The 22,807-nt window shown below is 44.0% G+C and overlaps 1 protein-coding gene across 1 annotated transcript in view; it reads left to right on the top strand.

The window, feature by feature from the left end:
- The first annotated feature begins 1,060 nt into the window (after positions 1 to 1,060).
- LYPD6B (LY6/PLAUR domain containing 6B) overlaps positions 1,061 to 22,807 on the top strand; it is a 40,973-nt gene continuing 19,226 nt past the window's right edge. The window contains exon 1 of the mRNA XM_086896917.1: positions 1,061 to 1,173. The gene's annotated coding sequence lies outside the window, so the exon portion shown is untranslated. The remainder of the gene's footprint in view (positions 1,174 to 22,807) is intronic.

Below are 22,807 nucleotides of genomic sequence, written 5' to 3' on the forward strand. Positions count from 1 at the left end.
GAAACAGCTTATTTCCAGTAATTATTACTCTGAGCATTTCTCAATTAAATCATAACTTTTCTCCTCAGCAAAGCAAGTTCTGGGCACTCCAAAGTTTCTGTAGGAATGGATTGCTCTTCTAATTTTTTTATTTTTTTTTTTTTGCTGTTGAGTAGACTCCTAATGAGGATTATGTGGGTTTTGCACCATAAAAACAGCACTTAGAAATTAGTCCAGTAAAATTTGAAGTCGGTTATTAAAAGTAATGAATAAATTTTGGATTGTGATACATTTCGGTTTCAGTGCATAAATAAGAGGCATTTCCTCACCCTCTGAGAATCTCCTGCAGGATGAGGATGGCTCCACCCGGGAAGAAGAGGCTTTCCAGGGTAGATGGTTTATATTAAAGAGAGCAGATGGGAAGTCCAAACATTCCCCACAAATCCTGGAGAGGAAGGCAAACACTGCAGGGTGCCAGAGCTCTTTCCATGAGTCAAAAAAGATTCGCCCTTCAAGATCTCCTTGATAAAGCTCATGCCTGGAGGATGAACTCAATTAGACAGCAGAGTGTTTGCAAGTGCATCCCTACAATTTCGTGTTCGGAATGTGGGATTGCAGCAGTTAATTAACTCCATGAAAAAAAGCACAAATTATCCGAGATCCACCTTTCGCAAGAGCGCAGCGAAAACAAAGGAATGGGAGCGGCATCCCTAGAAAAATACTCACGGCAAGGCTGCCGCTATTGATTCAAACACTTCTTAGCTCAAACTGAAACACTTTAAATTTACCTTCCAGCAGAGCTGATCCCAAGGCAAGCTGCATTTATCCCAAAATGAGGATATTCGGTAGTTCGGGATCAAGACCGCTGGTGGTCACCTTGATGCGCTCTCCATGCGTGGGTCCCGGGGCAGGGTGGATGGAGTTCCGGGGATCCCCGGGAGGTTCGGGAGCCGCCCCCCGAGTCCCCGCAGGTGTGGGGGTCCCGCCCTGCCCGCAGGTGCCACCGCCCCGGGGGCGGGCACGGCGTGTCCGAGCCGCCCGCTCCGCCCCGGCCCCTCCTCCGCCGGCCCCGCCCGCACGGCCGGGGCCAACATCCCGCTGTCCTGCTGTCCTTCTGCTCCCGTGTCCCGCTGTCCTGCTGTCCTGCTGCTCCCGTGTCCCGCTGTCCCGTGTCCCGCTGTCCCGGCACGGAGGGTGAGTGCGGGGAGCGGGTCCGGGAGGGGAGCGCGGAGCGGGCTCGGGGCTGCGGCTCCCGCTCTGCTGCTCCAGGTGATGCTGAGCCGCGTCCAGCCCCGGCGGGAGCGGGCACAGCCAGGGGGCTCCGGAATTTGGGTGTCCCCAGCCCCACGGGGAGTGGGAAGTGACGCCGGAATCTGGATGTCCTCTGCCCTATGGGAGTGGGAAATTGCTCTGGAATTTGGGTATCCCCAGCCCCACGGGGAGTGGGAAGTGACACTGGAATCTGGGTGTCCCCAGCCCCACAGGGAGTGGGAGATGGCACTGGAATCTGGATGTCCTCTGCCCTATGGGAGTGGGAAATTGCTCTGGAATTTGGGTATCCCCAGCCCCACAGGGAGTGGGAAGTGACACTGGAATTTGGGTGTCCCCAGCCCCATGGGGAGTGGGAAGTGACACTGGAATTTGGGTGTCCCCAGCCCCATGGGGAGTGGGAAGTGACACTGGAATTTGGGTGTCCCCAGCCCCATGGGGAGTGGGAAGTGACACTGGAATTTGGGTGTCCCCAGCCCCATGGGGAGTGGGAAGTGGCACTGGAATTTGGGTGTCCCCAGCCCCACAGGGAGTGGGAAGTGACACTGGAATTTTGGTGTCCCCAGCCCCACAGGGAGTGTGAGGTGGCTTCGGAATCTGGGTGTCCCCAGCCCTATGGGAGTGGAAGGTGCCACTGAAATCAGGGTATCTCCAGCCCCAGCGGTTTTGGGGAGCGGGAGCTGGCACCAAAAGAGGGTGTCCTCGGGCCTGCTGGTTTGGGGGAACAGGAGGTGGCACCAAAATCAGGGTGTCGGCAGCTCCGGTGGTTTGGGGAGAAGGAGGTGGCACTGAAAACAGGTGTCTCCACCCCTGGCAGTTCTGGGGAGCAGAACGTGGCACCTAAATCAAGGTGTCCCCAGCCACACAGCAAGCAGGAGGTGTCACCAAAACCAGGGTGTCCCCAGCAGCACTGGCAGGAAGTAGCCAGGCTGTGGGAAGTGCTGCGTGTGCAGCGTCAAGTGCCTGGGACCCAATTCACAGCCTGTGTTTAACAGGTCCCTTGTAAAAGTGCAGTTATTACACATCTCCTGATGATTATAGAGCTGTAAAAAGAACTGGGCTCTGTGTTCCACAGGTGTGGACGCCAACCTCGGGCTCTTTAGCAGTGGGGCTTCAACGTAGGAAGTGACAGAACGCAATAAAAATGTACTTAGTGCAGCAAAAACTGTGAGAGAAAAATACAATCTGCCCACCGTGAAGGCTGCAGAAGGATTTTGGATAAGGGCCTGGAGTGGCAGGACAAGGGAGAACGGCTTCCCACTGCCAGAGGGCAGGGATGGATGGGATATTGGGAAGGAATTCTTGGCTGGGAGGGTGGGGAGGCCCTGGCACAGGGTGGCCAGAGCAGCTGTGGCTGCCCTGGATCCCTGGCAGTGTCCAAGGCTGGGTTGGACAGGGTGTGGAGCAACCTGGGACAGTGGGAGATGTCCCTACCATGGCAGGGGGTGGATTGGGATGTGTTTAAGGTCCCCCCAAGCCAAACCATCCTGTGATCCTATAAAATCCTGTAAAAGCACATGAGCAGGTGCTGGGCTGACCCTGGCAGGTTGGGGAAGTGCTGCCTTTAGCGTGGTGCTTTTCTCCAGAATGGACACAGGCTTCTGGTAGCTATTCCCAGTATCCAGCTGCATATCCTTGTGCTGAATCAGGCTGTAAATCCCTTGGAACAACAACCACCAGCAGTGTTGGGGGGATTGTGGGGCTGGTGGGCACCGAGGGCTCGCTTCTGCACGAGGCCCTGGTGCTCTGCTGATGCAGGGAATGGAAACAGTCCTGGGCTCGAGGAGCACACGTGGTTCACCCAGCTAGGACTGGTTTGCAAGACCCAGCTGGTTGATTCCTGAGGGCAGTCTCAGGGAAATGGGATTGTGTGATTTCCCATCTGTCAGAGGGTAACGCAGCAGAGATCAGAGCAGTTGCAGAGCCATGTGCTGCAGCCTCCTCCAGAAATGCCGTGCTGGTAATCCCAGATGCTCAGAGAATGAGTCAAGTTTCTCTCCCTCAATAAACACGGTTTTGTTTAAAATCATAAAATATTAAGTGTTTAGACCTCTGTTTCCTCAGGTCAGTTTTAAACCTCTTAAGTTTTAAAGCTTCCTCCGTGACTTTGAACCTCCCCATTGTTACACCTCTGCTTGGACAAGTTTTTAAGAAAAGGACAAAAAGATTAAAAGGTTTGTGACGACAGAGGATCGAGTTTGAGAACACATAGATCAGCTCAGAGAAGGAGAATTCAGCGCTGATTCTGTCCCCATTTTGTGTGCCTGTGTCCCCTTGCCCAGCCAGGCCCTGTACCTGCAGTGCAGGTGAATTCCAGAGGTAATTGCAGAGGGATGTTTTATGGCACGGAGCAAGGGAGTTGTCCAGGTTGTTGCACAGCTTGGTGATTCATCAACCTTTGCAGGGTGGTATTTTACTCTTCCAGTCAGCCCACAATTAACTCGGGTAGCAGAGTTCCACCTCTTCCCGCCGTGCCTTCCTTGCTTTAAGTCAATTAGTGCTTCCCAGCGTGATAATTGCTCTGCTCCCGCCAGTCACATCCTCTCAGTGACAGCCCTTCCAAGGGGATAATCTGCAGGCCTTTAGCCTCAGCCTGGCTCTGGCAGGGCCCTCTCTCGAGCTTTGACATCTGGGTGATGTTCACTCAGGAGCTGGGAGATGCCGTAATGGGCGGACATGGGATGGATCCCGCGCGCTGATCCTGCGAACGCTTGGGATGCGTTCCCTTTGTCTGGCAGGAGGAGGAGGAGGAGGAGGGAAAGCACGGCCAGGGTTGGGGAGATGTGGTCTGTGGGTCAGGGAGGTGATTGCCATTGACATCTCAAAGTGCTGCAAGGAAAAAATCCATCTTAGAGGAACCGGTGCCTTTCCTGCACCCTTGGGAGCTCCGAGGGAGAGACACCGGTGCCTTGTTAACTCAGGGTTGAGGCAGGTTATCCCAAACGCTTCCTGCTTGGTTTTCCATTTCCCAAGTTCCAGGTGTGAGAGAAGAGAGAAGGAATATTTCCTTTTATCCTCTTTATATGGCTGTGGTAATTACGTAGGAGAATCCTGTCCAGAATCAGGAGTTACAAACTCAGATTACAGAAGTCACCAAATGGAAGATTCCCATCCCACGGATGATTCCCTGTCCCTGCAAGATTCCCTACCCATGGTAGGGGCTTGGAACAAGATAAGCTTTAAAGGTCCCTTCCAACCCAAACCATTCCATGATTAAAAGCTTTAAAAAGAACAATTTTGCTGCTTGGATTTTGATACCTCTGAAAACTCCCCTCTTTTTTTTTCCCCCCTAAAGTCTGTGCTCCTCAATATTTTAATTCCTTCCCTCAGATCCATTGGCTGGATCCTGTGGACTCAAAGGAAAGGAATGCTTCGGTTATTCCCGTGTGTGCCTCAAAGGCCTCCTGGATGAGGTGCATGTCCAACAGTTCAGAAGTGGTGAAAAGGCACCTCTGGTAGCTCCATGCCAAAAAACTTCAGAAGGAATTTCAGGTGGCAGCTTTCCTGAAGGATTGAGGCGGATTGAGTGATGCATGTGATGTTGGCAGGTATTCTTCCAGTAATTGCTGGGAGAATCTTTTAGTCTAAACCGGGAGGTTTCAGCTGGGATTTGCACGTGATTTGATCACCAGGATGGTCATTCCCAGTGCCAAATGCTGAAGGCCAGGTTGGACAGGGCTTGGAGCAACCTGGGACAGTGGAAGGTGTTCCTGCCCATGGCAGAGGGTGGAATGGGATTAATTTAAGGTCCCTTCCAACCCAGACCGTGCTGGGATTCCATGATTTTAAGTGAGGGCTCGGGATAGCTGTTGGCATTCCTTGTTTTCTTGCTGTGACCCCAAGCAGGGAGCAAAAGTTACGATCCAACAAAATGAGATTGGGATTTCTTGTCTGAAGCCTGGGGCTTTTTGATGTGCCTGGGCTGAACTACAGGCTTTGGCCCAAATTCAGGGTAAAATGGTTTTCATTTGGGCTTTGTCTCAGCTTTGCTTTGATGTCCAAACAAATCTGAACTGTTGTGCGAAACCTGCTTGGAATAAATTTACAAACCCCATTGTTGATGTCATCTTACAGGTCTGGAAGTGGGACAGTCAAGGAATGGAAGCTGAGGTTTTGTGTTTAAAAAACCCCAAAGAATCATCCTGGAATGGTTTGGGTTGGAAGGGCCCTTAAAGCTCATCCCATTCCCAGAAATTCTCCTGAATTTTGTACGGGTGGCAGAGGTAGAACCCAGCCCTGCCCTCACTGCTCTTCAGGGAAAATTGTGGTTTCTTAAATTTAGTGTTTCCACTCCTCAGCTCTCAATCCAGGGGAAGGTCCACTCCATCCTTCCTTTTCATCTCATTATCCTGCATTTTTTATAACAGGAGTGCATGTTAAAAAACAAAGTGGGATGAGATCCTTGCAACTACAGGGTGAAAAATCAGGTGCATAAATAGATTGGACATTCTGCTTCTTCCAAATGTTAAAATAGAGTTGTTCTCAGTCTCTTAATTAGTTTTGCCCATAAATTAGTATGTCTGTGAGAACAATTCTCTTTCCTATGTCAAAATAGCCCTGTTTTCCTTTAAAGAAATGTGTTTTCCTTCCTCTTAGCCCAGTTACACGATTATTTCCAAATTCTGGAGAAGCTAAGTCTGAAATCTTTAGGCCTGTATTGATTTAGATGGATTGAGAACTAAGAGCAATTGTAGGAGCAGCCTTGCTTTAGGTTTAAATGCAAGATATTGCCATTTTTAACAGGCAAAAAACCCTGGATGAAAGACCATCTTTAGTGGTTTGTAACAATTCCTCCCGTGGCGGCTCCGGGGAACCCTCCATCCCTTAAATCCCCGCTGCAGAGTGCGGGGCTGAAGCTGTTTGGGGTTGGAAGGAGCCATCCCAACCTGGCTGCTCCGGGGAGCTGCCTCTGGTGAATACCTGCTGCTCCAGGGCACCTTTCCACCCTCCCTTCCTCACCTGGCCACGTGAAGCAGCAAGCCAGACACCAGATTATCTCCCCAGCCCCGGGGATGTGCCCTGGAGGGTGGTGATTACCCTGCTCAGGAGTCTAAACACGCAGATGGGAGCACTTAGCGTCATCTAATCCCTTATTTTTTAATTTTTTTGGGGGGAAAAAATGCTGCCCCGGTTTTGTCCTGATGTGAAGGAACCTGTTGTGGCAAATTGCGCTAATTCAGAGCTCGGCTTAATAGACTGAAATGGAGCTAAAAGCTTTGGAGAGAAGTGAGGGCAGGAGCCTCGTGTGCCCCCACAGTGCCTCAAACCTTCCCAGGGACTGGTTTGGCTTAAATGTCATTTAAGGCTGGACTTGAGGAGTTTTGGTGCTTTGGGTATGAAGAGTTTTTGTGTGTTAGGTGTGGGGTTGGAGAGTGTGGCTGTTCCTTCTTTCTGGCTGCTAAGGAAATCCATTTCATGGGATATCCTGAGCTGGGAGGAACCCACAGGATCGTGAATCCAGCTTCTGGCCCTGCCCAGACACCCCAAAATCCCACCCTGGGCATCCCTGGCAGCGCTGTCCAAACGCTCCTGGAGCTCTGGCAGCCTTGGGAATGTGATCATTCCCTGGGGAGCCTCAGCACCCTCTGGGGAAAAATCCTTTCCCTAAAATCCAACCTAAACCTGCCCTGGCCCAGCTCCAGCCGTTCCCTGGGTCACAGAGAGCAGAGATCGGAGCTGCCCCGCAGGAGGAAGCTCCAGACTGGGATCAGTCTCCTCCCTTCAGCCTTTTCTCCAGGCTGGACACACCAAGGCACTTGGTGGGGTTTTTTATGGCCATATTTTGGCTTTTTCTTTCAGAGCATCAGGTGCGTGCTCAGCTCTGTTTTCTGGCTGGGATCATCATTTTTCCTTGGAAGTTCACTATCTCCATCTGTTGTGTCTGGCTGGGGTAATGAAACATCTTCCCAGGCTCATCCTGGTTTCTGTAATTCCCAGCTCTTTCTGGCTTGGGCTCTGTAGGAAAATCCCCTCCTTGGCTGTTTCAGGACAGAGCAGCTGTGGCTGCCCCAAAATTGGAGTTTCCTCCCAGGGCAGGCCCTGTGCCCATCCTATAAAACTACACATCAAAAACCCAGAAATTCAGATTACAGAGGTACCTCCCTCTTTGAGAAGGTTCAGGATGTCTCATCCCCCTCATGTGGATGTGCAGTCAAATCAGAGGAGTCAAGTTCATATAAAAATGAATTTTATATATTATATATTTAGATATAATATATAAATATATATTTACATATATTTATCATAAATATAATATATAAATATGTATTTACATATAATATAATATTATATTATATTAATTATATTATATAAATGATATTATATAAATAATATAGTGTAATATATTTATACTATAATATAATATTTATATTAGTATAGAAATATATAAATAAAATTTAATATATAAATTTTCTATTATAAATATATAAATATATAAAAATAAAATTATATTAAACATAAATATATAAAATATATACAGATAATTACAAATAATAAAAATATATAAAAGCACATATATTCTAAAAATAAAATTATTTTTATAGAAATACATAAAAATGAATTTCAATGCATTAAGGAAATCCAGCAGCAGAACTTCTGCAGAAGTCAGGGAATCAGAGTGTCCAAGCAAACCCAGGAGATCCTGGCACTGCAGCTGCTCCTCTGGGATAGCAGTTTTTAAAACACCATGTGGGTGGAAGGGCTGGGGAATCTCCCTGTGCAGAGCCAATCCCAGCCTGGGGCTGCTTTCTGTTCCTCCTAATTATTTTATTTTTCTGAGGTTATTGCAACACTGCCTGATATCAATCTGCTCTGATAACACTGGAAATCCACAGCACAGAAGGGAAAAAAATTCTTTCAGTTTCAGGAAGGACTTTTGCTGTGGGTTTTTATATTTAATTTTCTTGTTTCTTTACTTCAGCATTTATATATATATATAAATTCCTATCTTTCCTTTCCTTCCCTGTAATTATTCTCACATTTGGAAAGATTTGTGAGACCCTTGGTGCCAAAAATTGGCACCAATGATCTCTAGTGGAGAAAACCTTAAAATAGGTGTTTATAATATTCATGAGGTACCCAAGAGCTGCAGATTTACAGCTGATCTGCACAGACTTGAAAATCTCTTTTCTGTGAGGCAATAAATGAAGTTAATAATTACAGGACAATTAGAGCAGGAGAGTGATGTGTGGAGCGAGGTAGGATTTCTCCTTCACTGCTCACAGGAAATGAGAGATTTGGGGTGCAGGGCTCTGAGTGTCCTTTGACCTGCACTCTCTACTACAGGTGGGTAAAATACTCAGAGTAGTAAGGTTTTGGTTGAAGCAACCTGCTAATTTAGCTAAAATCTGCATTTTAAATTTTTTTTTCCCCTTTAGGAGGCCGAGATGCAGGGATGGCAGTGCCTCCCTGGAGTGCCCCAGGCTCTGGGAACTCTGTGCTAAATCAAACTGGAATTTGGGGAATTCACCACCCCTGAGTGGTCTGGGCTGGAGAGACCTTCAAGATGATCCCATCCCACCTGGGACACCTCCCACTGTCCCAGGCTGCTCCATCCTGGCCTTGGACATTCCCAGGGATCCAGGGGCAGCCACAGCTGCTCTGGGAATTCCATCCCAGCCTTTCCCCACCCTCCCAGCCAGGAATTCCTTCCCAAAATCCCACCCAAATCTCCCCTTTTCCAGTGGGAAGCCATTCCCTGTGTCCTGTCTCTCCATCCCTTGTAAATCATCTCTCTCCATCTTTCCTGCAGCTCCTTCAGGTGCTGGAAGGCCACAGTGAGCTCACCCCAAAGCTTCTCCAGGCTGAACATTCCCAGCTCCCTCAGCCTTTCCTGGTGGGAGAGGTGCAGGAAGGTCCTTGTGGGTCCCCTCCTGCTCAGGAAATTGTAACCAACCATGAAATTTTCATGTAGCAGTTGATATTATTTATGGATTGGTCTTGCAGAGAACCAAACCACGTTTGATTCTCCACGTTTTTATTGTTTTTACCCCTCTGCACCCCACGGTGCCGTGTCCCCCCTCGCCAGCTGCAGTCACCCCTGCCTGTGCCATTGATTGTTTTGTACCAACTCCTCACATTTATTTCTCCCTCCCACCCACCTGCCAGGGCTGGGAACCTCGGTTCCTGAGCCATTGTGAATTCCCCAGGGAGTGCTGGAGTAGCCTTGCCTCCCTTTCCTGACCAAGCCTGACTCAGAAATGCCCTGGTGCTTTGACAAATGATGCTTGGCTGCTGGCAAAGGATTGTTTGCTGTGGTTTGGGGGCAGAGAAAAAAATATATCACTTAAAATTCCCAGGAGAGGAGGAGAAGGCCTTTGCTCACGTATTTCCATGCCTCAGGATTTATTTTTCCCTGGCAGAACTTAGTGAACCCACCAAGGGCAAGCTCTGAAAAAGGATAATAATGAGATGTGGATTTCTGATACAGAGAAGTTTCTTTCCTCTTCTTCTTTTTACCAAAAGGCACACGGGGTAACTGGAGTCACATCAAATACTTTAAATGCATTTTTGCTGGGTTATGTAACATATGAAAGGAGCAGAATTTGTCTTATTGCATCAGAATTTGGTTCTGTGCGTTGACTGGAGCCAGCTGGGACAGCAGATCTGATCTGATCAAAGGCATTTTCCACTTCATTTCCATACCTTATCATGTCCTCCTCAGCAGTAAAACCTGAAGGTTTGGTTTTTCCAGAGAGGGGTTTTATTCAGGGAATGGTCAGGCATTGATGTGCTGCTGGGAGAGGATGAGTGGTTGCTTTTGCATCACTTATTAAATCACTTTTTTTTTGTTATTTCTTAAATAAAGCATTTTTAAAAAGTTGCATTGCACGGACATCCCATAGTAATTAATCACCTGGAGCTCTTGCTTTGTATTTAGGCTACTCTTGGGTTTTCAAACCTCGAACTCTCACCCCTTCCTTGCAAAAGAAGGCCTTTCAAGGAATCCCTTTAGGAACTGCAGCTGTGGCACGCTGATATCAGCATGTAGGATTTTATTTTTGGTTTTTAAGCCTCCAGGTGTTTTTCCATCACTGACTGGACCCCAGTGTGAACAGTGAGTGTGGAACTGAAGGATCCCTTTGGTTTTTGGGACTCCTAGAAACCTTGTGCTTGGAGCACTGGGTGTTTTTGGGGGAACCTGCCTCCCCAAAAGCTGACAAAACGACTGGGATTGATAGGAGCAGTGTTTTCCCTTCTTTTTCAAGAAGCCCACGGCAAACAGCAGCTCCTCTGATGCCTTAATTGAATAAAAAATGCCCCAAGATTTAAATCATGGTTAAACCCTGCAGCGTGGGTCAGGATTGAATCACGAGCCAGCAGTGGAAGCCAGAGCTGTGAAAAATCCCTGCAGGAATATCATGGGAGCAGAGGATCAGAAAGGACCAGGGCCACTTGGAGCTGGTTTTGAGGGTTGTTCTGCCGTGACAAAAACCTGTCCTGGGGTGTCCAAACAGTGGAAAATGTCACTGGACACATGACTTGATTTATGAACGCCCTTTGTGTGCTGGGGAAGCACAAGCAAGGCCAATCCTGGGGTTTGGAGGCTCAGTGGATGCCTTGTGGACAGTGCAGAGGTGCCCAGCAGATGATTTTTGTGCCCAGCAGATGATTTTTGTGCCCAGCAGATGATTTTTGGCAGCACAGAGGGAGGAGGAAGCGTTTCCTCTCCTTTCTTTGCTTGGGGCAGCTCTGCTTTAATTCTGGGAGGAGAATTCAGGAATGAGGAGGCAAAATGGGGTTTGGGGTTGACCTCAGGGCCTGGGGATCTTGGAAAGGATGAGCTGTAGGGTTGTTCCAGTTGGTTACCAGGTTATGTTTAATCCAAAAATCCAGGATATTTCAGGCTCTCTCTGGGTAATCACACAGGCTTGTACATAATATTGCTAAATGGCTTTTTTTCTGATTTTATGAATGGTGTTAGTCCACCTGGCTACTTTCATTGTGGAATTCTCTGGATGCTTGATGATTTTTTTTTTAAATAATGTTACTTCTAGTGTTTGATGATTTTAAACCCATATCCCCACTTTCTCTAATATTGCCAAAAATGTGGTGCTGCCTCTGTGAGGATGAGAGAGTCCAATTTGTTGCTCTCTTCCCACAGAAAGTTTCCTTTGTTGTGTGTGGATAGAAACCAATTTTTTTCCTCAGTTAATACCCAGCTAAATGCAAAATACATCTTTATTAAAAATATATTTCTCTATGTGTCCTCTTGAGTAGTTTGACCACCACAGTGAAGCAATTACACGACAAACTCTTTCAAAAAGAACATTTAATTGCAGGAGGAATTTTTCCTTGCGTGCTTAGCTGCCAAAATAAAGGGAACTGAGATCTTCTTTGAATTGTCAGGGTTGTTTTAACTGGTTAAATCCATGTTTACGAGCTCGCCTGTGGTTAACCACCCCTAGATAAGATCATGGACTGTCTCCCTGTGAGTGTAACAGGTGAGGGTTGATGCTGCAATTCACATTTAAATCGCTTTGTGCTTTGATTTGATTCTATTTTTATTGATTTTATTTTTCTCTCCATGGCTTTGAGAGGGATTTGGTGTTTATAAAGTGTTTTTATGAAGCCATTGTGGCTGGGGAGGGAATGGTTTGCCTTCCCTGACACTGCCCCATTTTCCTGTGCTGCTTCCATTAAACAAAAAAAAGGCTGCAGTGGCTGAGGATAATGTGCTAAACCACATGTCTGGACACATGTGAGAGGTGAAACCTGAAACTTGGCACTTCAGACACTTTTTAAGTCAACACAGCTAAAAGCAGCCACAGCACAACTCTTGACTGTTCCTTAGTTATACAGAAAAGCAGAAAAAATCTCTTTCAAGCACTGCTTTCACCCCAGCTGTGACTGAAAGGCTTCTTTGGTTTTCTCTGGAGTATATCAGGTGTTAAAGATACATATTATAATATTATAATATAATATTATACATATTGTAATATGTTGTACATATTATAATATTGCCTTTTTGCAAATATTAAAATGAATGTGATATGTATCAAGTGTTTAAATTATGCATAATTCAAATAATAAATAATAATAAAATAATAATTTTATTTTATTATAATTTACTTTTATTATATTTCTATTTATTCTATATTATTATATATCTATTATATATTTATTATCTATTTATTTTATTTGATTATATTTATTTTATTCTATTTATAATTTAATTTTATTGTATTATATTTAATAAATATATATTCAAATATTATATATTTATATAATAATAATTTAAATATCTACTGAATATGTAGTAGAGTTCTGTTTTTAAGGGACAATCCTTTGTGCTCTCTTGGCTGAATGCAGAGACACCAGGCCATATCTGTAAATTTTACTTTATTTTATATCCTAATTATATTTCTATTAAACTTTTAAATTATGTATAAAACAGAACTTCATTTTTCACATCAGGTAAAAGTGAGATTTGAGCTGGAGCATTTGGCCTTTGCCACCAGGGTCGTGTTTTATTGCCAGTTGTTTTGCACCAGGAAATCACAGCATGTAAATGTATGTCTGTGTCTACAGACTGAAGGATTGTTTAAAATTTATATAGAAATTGAGTATAAAATCTGTTAAAAATGAATTACCAGCAGTCAGATTAGGCAGGCAGATGAGGACACTGTAGTGGAGCCCATTGCAGGTTGTTCTGGAGAAGAAATCTGAAAAATAATAAAACTTTGCAAGCGTGGAGTAAAGTTCTGATGTATTTCCATTTGAAACTGGCATTTAAATCAAGGATTTTGTTCTGAGCAGCTGGAGGATTCGATTTTCCCCCCAAAGGAAGGCAGGAACAGGAATTGTGTGGATTGTGGCAAGTGTCTTTCATTTTCATCTCTTCACTTGCTTGTAGCTTTTTGCTCTTTTCTTCATGTACTTTGCCAGATAATTTGATTCAGGCTGTGCACAGGATTTACATTTCTTTGGTCAGCCTCAGCACCTGATTCCTAGACAGAGGGGGAACAGCTGGACTGGGATCTGTTCCATAATCCCTGGTTGGAAAATGCTCCCTCCCATGGGAGGGGGATAATAGTGGGATTGTCTTTATTTTTAAAGGTTCTGCCCCACTGGAAAGTCGAGGTTGAGACCTGCTGAAAATTGACTTCTTTGGAGCTACTGAAGGAGGAGGTTCAGCTCTCCTGGCTGAAGCAAAATTCATTTATTTCTGTATTAATATGGGATAAATCAATCCAAAAAAGCATAAATCTTGTGAGGAGCAGATGGAGGAGCTGGGAAGGGGCTGGAGAATTCCTGAGGGAGCTGGGAAGGGGCTGGAGAATTCCTGAGGGAGCTGGGAAGGGGCTGAGGCTGGAGCAAAGGAGGATCCCGAGGGATCTTTTCCCTCTCTGGAATTCCCTGGCAGGAGGGGACAGCTGGGGGGGTCAGGCTCTGCTGGCAGGGAACAGGGACAGGAGGAGAGGGAACGGCCTCAAACCTCACCAGGAAAGGTTTAGGTTGGATATTGGGAAAATTCCTGCATGGAAAGGGTGCTCAGGTGGAATCCCCATCCCTGGAGGGGTTTCAGAGCCCTGTGGATGTGGCACCTGGGGACACGGATCAGTGCTGGGGAATGGTTGGACTCGATGGTCTGAAGGGGATTTTCCATCCTTAACAATTCCAATCTTTATTCCACATCACTAAAAATAACCTGGATTTCCTGGAGCACCATTCCCTTGCTGGCTTCTCTGCCGTATCACATTCCCATCGTATTTTATTCCTCTCCATGATGGATTTTGGACCCAATTCTTATGGGATTTGGCTCCTTGCTGGGAGGATTCCTGATGGGAGATGCCTGGCAAATTCCCAGCTCGTGCTGTTCCCACAGACAATCTGGAAATGGGTGGAGAAGCAACAAAGGTACGGAGCTGAGATTGCCTGCTGGAATGGCAGCTCATCAAAGGCCCAGGGAAATCTATAAAATGAGCAATAAAGTTCCTTTGAAAGTTTCAGGTTTACTCATTTTACTACTGCAGGAAGATGCTGGTAATGTAGATACACAAAAAAACGTGGGTTTGTGTGGGGAATGTGGGATTTATCCTTTGGAAAAGGAGATAAGGGGAAATCCCTACAGGATTTTTTTTAACAGCTGTGCTCCTACAGATACGCTGTTTTCTTTTGAGAGAATTTTAAACTCTTGTTTATTTGGGTTTCTTCACCTGAATCGTTTCCTTTCTGTGTCAACGATGCAGTAGTTAATCAACTTCTGAGTCTGACTGGAGGAGGGTTAATTGTTAATCAGTGTCACAAGTGCCTGAACTCATTTGGTGAAATGCATTTTCCCTGCATGTCTCCACCAACCTGCTCCGATAAACATTGATCCCACAAAAGCTGAATCCATGAAAACTTGAGTTTTGAAAGCAGCCCTTAAACCAGCAGCAAAATCCAGGAAATGCCACCAGGAGCCCCAAAAATCAGAGCTTTGGATTCTTGACTAATGGAAGGGAATTCACAGCAGCTGTCAAGGGCCTCCATTCCACCTGTGGGAAGCTGCCTGGGGCTGTGGAGAGGGAGGAGAGGGAAACAACTTTTAAAACCCCACTCTTTTGGAAATAGGGAGCTTTATTCTGGTTTACCAGAGGCGTTGGTGTTCAGTGAGAATGCAGATGTTTCATATGCCAAAGCCACTGGATAAAAGAGTTGATAAAGGGAAACAAAGCCTGGAATGCTTTGGTGTCTTCCTCCTCCCAGGTGATGCTGTGCTCTGTGTGTGAGTGTGGAGGATTTTTTGGGGTGTGTGTGGAGCCTTTCTGTGGGTGTGGGTGTCTTTTCCTGTGAATGTGGTGTTTTCCTGTGTGGAGGAGTTTGTGTGTGAGTGTGGAATCTTTTTGGGGGTGTGTGGAGCCTTTCTGTGTGTGATTTCTTTCTTTCTGTGTGTGTGATTTCTTTCTCTGTGAGTGATTTCTTTCTTTCTGTGTGTGATTTCTTTCTTTCTGTGTGTCATTTCTTTCTTTCTGTGTGTGTGATTTCTTTCTCTGTGAGTGATTTCTTTCTTTCTGTGTGTCATTTCTTTCTTTCTGTGTGTCATTTCTTTCTTTCTGTGTGTCATTTCTTTCTGTGTGTGATTTCTTCCTCTGTGTGTGTGTCTTTCTGGGGGTGTATGGAATCTTTTTTGGGGTGCGTGTGAGTCTGTGAGTGGGGATTTCCTGTGAATGTGGTGTTTTTCTGTGTGTGGGAGTTTGTGTGTAGTGTGGAATCTTTTTTGGGGTGTGTGATTTCTTTCTCTGTGTGTGATTTCTTTCTCTGTGTGTCATTTCTTTCTGTGTGGGTGAGTCTGTGTGAGTGGGGAGTCTTTTTGGGGTTGTGTGAATTCTGTGTGTGTGTTTGAGCGTGAATCAGAGTCTTTGTGTGTCTTTCTGTGTCAGTTCTTCTGTGTGTGTTTGTCAGTGTCACCTTTTTGTGTGTCTTTGTGTGTTTCTGTGTTTCTGTGAGTGTGTCTTTGTGTGGAATTGTGTTTCTTTGTGTGTGAATGTGCTTCTGTGTGGTTTTGAGTGGGTGTGTGTTTCTGTGGGTGTGTTTTTCTGAGTGTGTGAGTTTGTGTGTGTTTCTGTGTGTGGAATTGTGTTTCTGAGTGTGTTTGTGTGTGAATGTTTCTGTGTTTTTGAGTGAGTGTATTTCTCTGAGTGGAATTGTGTTTCTGAGTGTGTGAATGTGTTTGTGTGAGTGTTTCTGTGTTTTTGAGTGGTTGTGTTTCTCTGAGTGTGAGTTTCTGCGTGTGTGTGTTTCTGTGTGTGGAATTGTTTCTGAGTGTGTGAATGTGTGTTTCTGTGTGTGTGTAACTGTGTTTTTGTGTGTGAATGTGTTTCTCTGTGAGTATTTCTGTATTTTTGAGTGGGTGTGTTTATCCATGTGTGAGTTTGTGTGTGTTTCTGTGTGTGGAATTGTGTTTCTGAGTGTGTGAATGTGTGTGTGTGAGTGTTTCTGCATGTGTCTGTTTCTATGTCTTTCTTGTGTGTCTTTCTCTGTGTGGAATTGTGTTTCTGAGTGTGTGGAAGTGTGTTTCAGAGTGTGTATCTGTTTCTGAGTGTGTTTCTGTGTGTGGTAGAGACAGTGTGGGTGTCATTCTGAGTCTTTGTGTAAGAGTGAGAGGCTTTCAGTGTGTGTGTCATTCTGTGTCTGTGTGTGAGTCCTTGGCTGTGTGAGAGTCTTTTTGTGCGTGTTTTTCTGTGACTGTGTGTTTTTGTGTCCTTCTCTGTGTGTTTTTCTCACTGGAACTTTGTGTGCCTGTCTCTGTGTGTGTGTGTGTGTCTTTAGTGTGACTTTCTGTGCGTGGTTTTTTACACAAATCTTCACCTGTGTGTGATTCTCTCTGTGTTTCTGGACCCTTCCTGCCTGCAGGATGGATCTTTGTTATTCCCTCAGCTTCCCCCCATGAATAAACCCATGGAGTTGGATAGAACTCTTCCCTGGAGAACCCACGCTGTAAATCCAGCAGGAGTTCCCGCACATCTCCCACCCCTGAGTGTTGTTTAACTCCTTTGAGTGGAGCTCCCAGGAGGGGCAGTGCCCTTCACCAGTTTTTCCTCCCCTCCAGACTGGGATCTGTCCCAGTGCCATCGGGATCAGCCCCTGGGATGGAGCCCTGGGAAGGGCCTGTGAGTACAAGTGTGAGGCTGAGCTGGAAGAGGGGTGGGAAGCTGCTCAGACCTGCCAGCTCTGGGTGTGCCCGAGAGCTGAATTTTGTGTGATTACAGCATGGAAAAGGTTGAGGTGCCTGGGGAATCCTGGTCACGGCTGAGAGGGTGAATGTGAAGTTTGCACTTATTCATTGCTCTGATTTTTTTCCTATTTTTTTTTTTAAACATTAATTCCTTCTGTGGTATAAAATCAGGTGGTTGAAAAAATTGCTGTTTAATATCTGTAAAAACATCATCCCTACAGTATGGATCATTCACTTAAGAGCTGGGCTTGATGATCCTGGTAGGTCCCTTCCAACTCAGAATATTCTGTGATCTCAAAAGCAGCTCCACTCTCCAATCCCTGAACTAATTCCTGACAGTGGATTTATGTGCAGGAATATGGAGTCCGTGACTCGTGTCAGGAATGGTTCCACTGGAGTTTGCTTTGGGGTTTTTTTCAGCCTCTCTGTTGGTGGTGCAGGGCTGAAATCAGGATTGGCAGGCTGTGCTTGGCTCTATTTTGCCCTCCCTGGGTGTGAATGAAACACCCAAATGCCTTTCCCTGCCAGGGGATTGACCTGTCACTGCAGTGACCAGTGCTTTAGAAAGCTGGAATTTTTAATTTTTATTTTAATGGGGAAGCCTGAGGCTGTGAATATGCATCGTGCAGTGCAATCCCCCAGAGCACACCAGGCAGAGAAAATTCCCTGTGCCTGTAGCTACATCAGGATGTTAAATACCAGGGTTATTAATCTTTCCTCACCTCAGCAACTCTTAGGCCACGCATTAATGTGTTTTTGTGTGAGATTTAATTGCTCAGGCTTGTAACAACTCAAAACCTTAAGATCCTGTTTCCCCCTGTGACTTCAGCGCTGAGAAATTGGCTCTCTGGAAAAGCAGCAAATGCTTGTTTGGATTGTGTTCCATTTTCCACGGCATATGGAGGCTCATCTGTGGGTTATGGATCAGTAGAGAGCGAGACTCAGAGTGGGGCAGGGATTTTCCTAAAGTAAACAGCAGCCAGGAGTGATGCTGGGGAGGGAATTCCAAACTCAGGGTGAACTTGAACCATGTCAGCGCCGTATTTGCTGTCTTGGAGAAATCACCACAATAAAACACCTGAATGTTTATATTAACTTAATAAAAAAAGGTGTTTCTGTAAATCAAATAAGATTAGACCCATGAAATAAGAGTTGCTAACTCAACCTCAGATGAAGGCCAATTGTATCTTTTATTTCAGGGCTTTGGTTTTAATAAACTCCAAGCAGCCAAGCTCATTTTTAAGAGTTTTTAAAAAAAAAATTAATTAATTAAATGGTTAGAAAAAAATTTAAAAGGTCTTGACATTCAATCTGTCATCATTGTCTTCTCAAGAATGCACACGTTCAACAAAAAGGCAAAAGGTTTTGTTGAATGACATTGATCTTTGGAGTTTTTGTTTGGTTTTCTGCTCATTAAGCTCCTGACATGGAAACAGACTTGAAAAGGCCAAGAACTGTGACATTGGATGCAGATTTTAGCATGTCAGCAGCTCTGGTAATAAAATATACCCTGAACTTGATTTTATTACCTTTTCTTTTAACAGCAGGAACCAATATTTGAAAATGATAGACCTCAGTGCAGTGATAGGAGAGACAGCATAGGAGATATAAATCAAACACTGTGAATTTTCCTGGTTTTTTGGAAGTATTTATGGATTCTATTTGTGAATTCCAGGCTGTAATTTGTGTTATGGGCATGGGAGCAAATTGGGGCAATTAAAATACTTTAAATGTGCGCCTGCTTATTTTTTTGGAAGGCAGGGGAAAAAACCCAACCCAAACCACCACCACAACCTTTTTGTTTGGAAAATCTGGCAAATTCTTTGCCAGAAATTAAATTCTAGGAGATTGATATTCTGTAATAAGAGTGAGACCCAGGAAATGTGTTTGGAGTGAAACTGATTTTAGTGCAAAGGAAAGAGCAGAATTCCCTGGAATTTGCTGAGGGCAAATGGGCCTCAGCAAGTGCCTGGATGGGGACTGGGAAATTAGAAGAGACATCTGAGAATATGAAAGGTTGAACCCCTTTTTTTTTAAGTGCAAGGCTTCAGACCATGTTTGAAGTAGAGTTTTGGTTTTGGTTATAAATCCAAGTATGGCAGCTCCTGGAAAAAAAACAATCCCAGCACAATCCTGCTTGAATCTGCTTTCTTTTAGGGTTAATCTCAACATATTTTCCCCTCTGCTTTCATCACTTTAAAACCCAACCAAACAAGTGTTCTTTTTTACTGGGTAACACTGCTTTGAGAAAAGCCTTTTTTATTTATCTCCTTCACTTCAAAACATGGTTCCACATTTGAAACCCAAAGCAATCTTTCCCCAGGGATTAGCTCTCCTCCGAAGACTTTTCACATTCTTTAATCTGCAGTTTCTACTCTCTTGAAGTGTCAGGAATTGATGTGGAGCATGGCCTTGTTTATTGTCTCTGTCATCAAGAAATAGAGAAGTTGTTTATTTTAATGTGTGAGGTTTTCTCCAGGCCAGGCCCAAGCGCTTGTTTGCCTGAAGTCAGCATTAAAAACCCTGTTTTATTTCACATAAAACAAGTCTGTGGTGTCTTTCACTGCACAGAAGGAAACAATTCTTCTTGAATTCTCATTATCTCCTCCTTGTTTCTAAATAAAACCCACACACTTGTTTGAAATGATCCCCAATTAAAAACCAGGCTTCAAACGAGTGGGAAAAGAGGGGCCTTGTGCTCGATGCGTTGGGAGCGCAAAGTGTGTGACCTCCAGGTGTGGAATCCGCAGGAATTCCCTTGGCTTCGGGCCATGGAATCAGCCACCCTGCTTTCTTCAGCGGGCTGGGAAAATTGCAAATGCCAGCTCGGTGTCTCCTTGGCACTCAGGAGTTTCTCAGGAATCGATTCCGAGGGGGGTTCCAGACAGAGTCCCTTTGTTTCTCGTCAGACCCTGCCAAGAACTTCTCAGCTGCCGTGGAATGAGCCCCCTTCTCTCAGGGATTTTCTGACTTTCCTCCTGTGGGAGTCACCTCAGAGGAGGAAAGAAACCTTCAGTTTTTAATGGTTTTAATTGTGGTGTGGGAGCAGAGTCATTAAATGGGATTTTGGGTGATGATTTCTCACCCTCGGTGTTGCGTTGTGGGCCGGGGGTTGTGGCCTTCTCTGCCCTCAGCACTGCAGGGATGAACTTGGGAAGAAAACAGATCCAGTTAAAAAGGAAAAAAAAGAACCAAACCAAGGGAAAAAAAATCCCTCAAGCACTGTGCTATTTTCCTACCCTCTCATTCCTTCTTTTCCCCCTTCATCCATCTCCTTTTCCATCCATCTGCTTTCCTCCACATCCCTTTCCTGCCCAGGAAACGTCGAGGCCACGGGGTTGCTCCTCCAGCTGAGGAAACTCTTGGATCTTCCAGCTCCTCCAAGGGCAGCAGATGGTGATGGCCAAGAAATCCTCTGGGATTTTCCTGATTCCATGGCCTGTTCCTAAAAGGTGGTGGGGAAACCGTCAGGGATACACCGAGACAGGCCAAAAAAAATTATAAAATTCAGTTTAAAACAGGCTGGGAACTGCCCAGGGTGTGCTCAGTCTAGAAATCAGGTTTTTTATCATTTTTCATAGATTGCTCCCAGTGACACAAGAAATTTCCAAGATTTTCAGTGAATTAGGGATCTTTTCTTGAGGTGTAACAATTAGTTTTTCTCAGATTTTCTCTGTTTTCTCTAAAATGCAGCAGAAGAGAATTCCAAGTCCCAGTTTGAGGCTCTGGTTTGTGGGCAGGAGATTGAAATTAATTGAGTTTTAACCCCAAATCATTCTGGGATTTTTTAAAAGCCCATCTTGAAAGTTATTTTTGGTGAGAAACATTATTTAGGGGTTTTTGAAATTGCTGTATTTTGCTGTGAAACTTTCCAAATTTATTTATTAAAAAGAAAAGAGGAGGGGATTAGAGAAGATAAAATACAACCCAAGCAACCTTTGCATCAATTTAGAAAAATATTTGAACTTGTAACTCCTTTCAGGGAGACCCTGATTAATGACTCATGAGCAAAGAAAATTAATCAGGAGTGATAAAAACCTCATTGTTCACATCACCTGTCTTAATTTCTCTTGAAAACAGTGCTGGGATGCAAGGGAGGACTCAAAGTCGGGATAATTAAATAGAAGAGATCCTGTAAATGTCAAATATGTTAAAAAATAAAATATTCAACTCTGTTTCTGTGCTAATCTGGTCCATGGGAAACCAGTTCAGTTTTTATGGATATTTGAATTTTTTTAAGGGGATTGTTAAAATCCTGTGATTTTTATCTGTGTTTAGAGTTACTTTCCCACTTTAAATCACTTTTTGATGGTGACTTGCAGCCTTCTCCATTGTGGGAATATTTCTTCCATGCTCTTTGCGGGGTACCATGGAAAAAATGAAAATTTAAATGTTATTTTTAATGTCAGAATAAGAAAAGGAGGGCTAAGAATGACTTAATCATCTGCATTTAAGTAAATTTATATAAATGAATTTAGGTTGGAAAAGAAATTGCTCCTTTCCATGAAGTCTTTTTCTCAAGTTACTTCCTCGCCCTAGAGAGGTTGATGGGAAATTTTGCTATTTCTTTCAATGATCAGGAATTAAGTTATTTTTAAACTCCTTTTGTTGTTCTTATAAGAGAGCAAAAATAAGATTTTTAATTTTTTTCTCTGGTTTCTCTCTTCCAAGATTTTCTGTGATTTAATTCTTAACTACTCTCTGCTTCATTTTCATTTCAGCCTCAGTGAGGTGATATAATTATTAACTTTTTCAGTAATTTCTGCCTGAATTCTCCTTTTATTTATTTTTTTCCACATGGTGCAAGACTAATCAGGGTGACAGAGTCAGTTCCAGGCATTGGAGCCAGCAAGTGGCTCTTGTGTCAAACTAAAACCACATCAAAATGGTTTGTGGTGCAAGAGGAAACATTCTGAGTGATGTTTCTGCTTAAAAAGAGAGAGCAAAAGGAGGTAAAAAGAGCTGGAGATGATGATGATGTAGTTTTCAAATGAGTCAGACCTGAAAGTATGTTGTATATTATTATATATTATTATATTTTAAAAATTACATTATTATCTATTATTTATTCAACATTACATATGATAATATTAATGTAATATTAATAGATTACTATATTAATATATAATATAATTATTGTTTTGATCATATGATCATATTATTGTTTTGATCATTATTATTATCATATTATATATTAATATAATATTAATAGCCTATTACTATAATATATTTAATTTTATTATTATATATTAATTAATTATATATAATATATTTATTATGTATTATGCATTGTAGATTATATATCATATACAATATATAATATACACTGTATAATATACAATATATTATATAGTGTATATTATATATTATATTATAGATAATGTACTTTCTATTATCAGTTTTATGTTTTATTATATGTATTTCATATTTGTGTTCTATGTTGTATAGCAAATAATATATACTATATATTACACATTGTATATTATACATTGTATATTATATATTGTATATTATTTACAATATATTTGATGTGTTACATGTATGTGCAGCCAGGATCTTTGAGTGGCTTATTTGGGTGTGTTTTGTTGTGCACGAAGATTCAAATGCAGGATTTTACCTCCAGCTTCCAACTGGGCAACTCTGCCTTCATTTTCTGGCTAATCCCACAAAAAACTAAGTTCAAGAAGCGTGGAAAGAGGGTGTGGAATCCCAGGGAAAGGTTGGAAAAGTCCTCTCAGCCCATGGAATCCAAGCTGTGCCCACCGTGTCCCCAGCCCAGAGCCCTGAGTGCCACCTCCAGGGATTCCTTGGACACCTCCAAGGATGGGCACTCCAAACCTCCCTGGGCAGCCCCTGCCAAGGCCTTTTCCTGGATTAAATCCGCGTTAAAAGGTGGATTAT

This window comes from Cyanistes caeruleus, chromosome 7 (assembly GCF_971803275.1).
Source record: "Cyanistes caeruleus chromosome 7, bCyaCae1.hap1.1, whole genome shotgun sequence".
In the NCBI taxonomy this organism is placed as follows: domain Eukaryota; kingdom Metazoa; phylum Chordata; class Aves; order Passeriformes; family Paridae; genus Cyanistes; species Cyanistes caeruleus.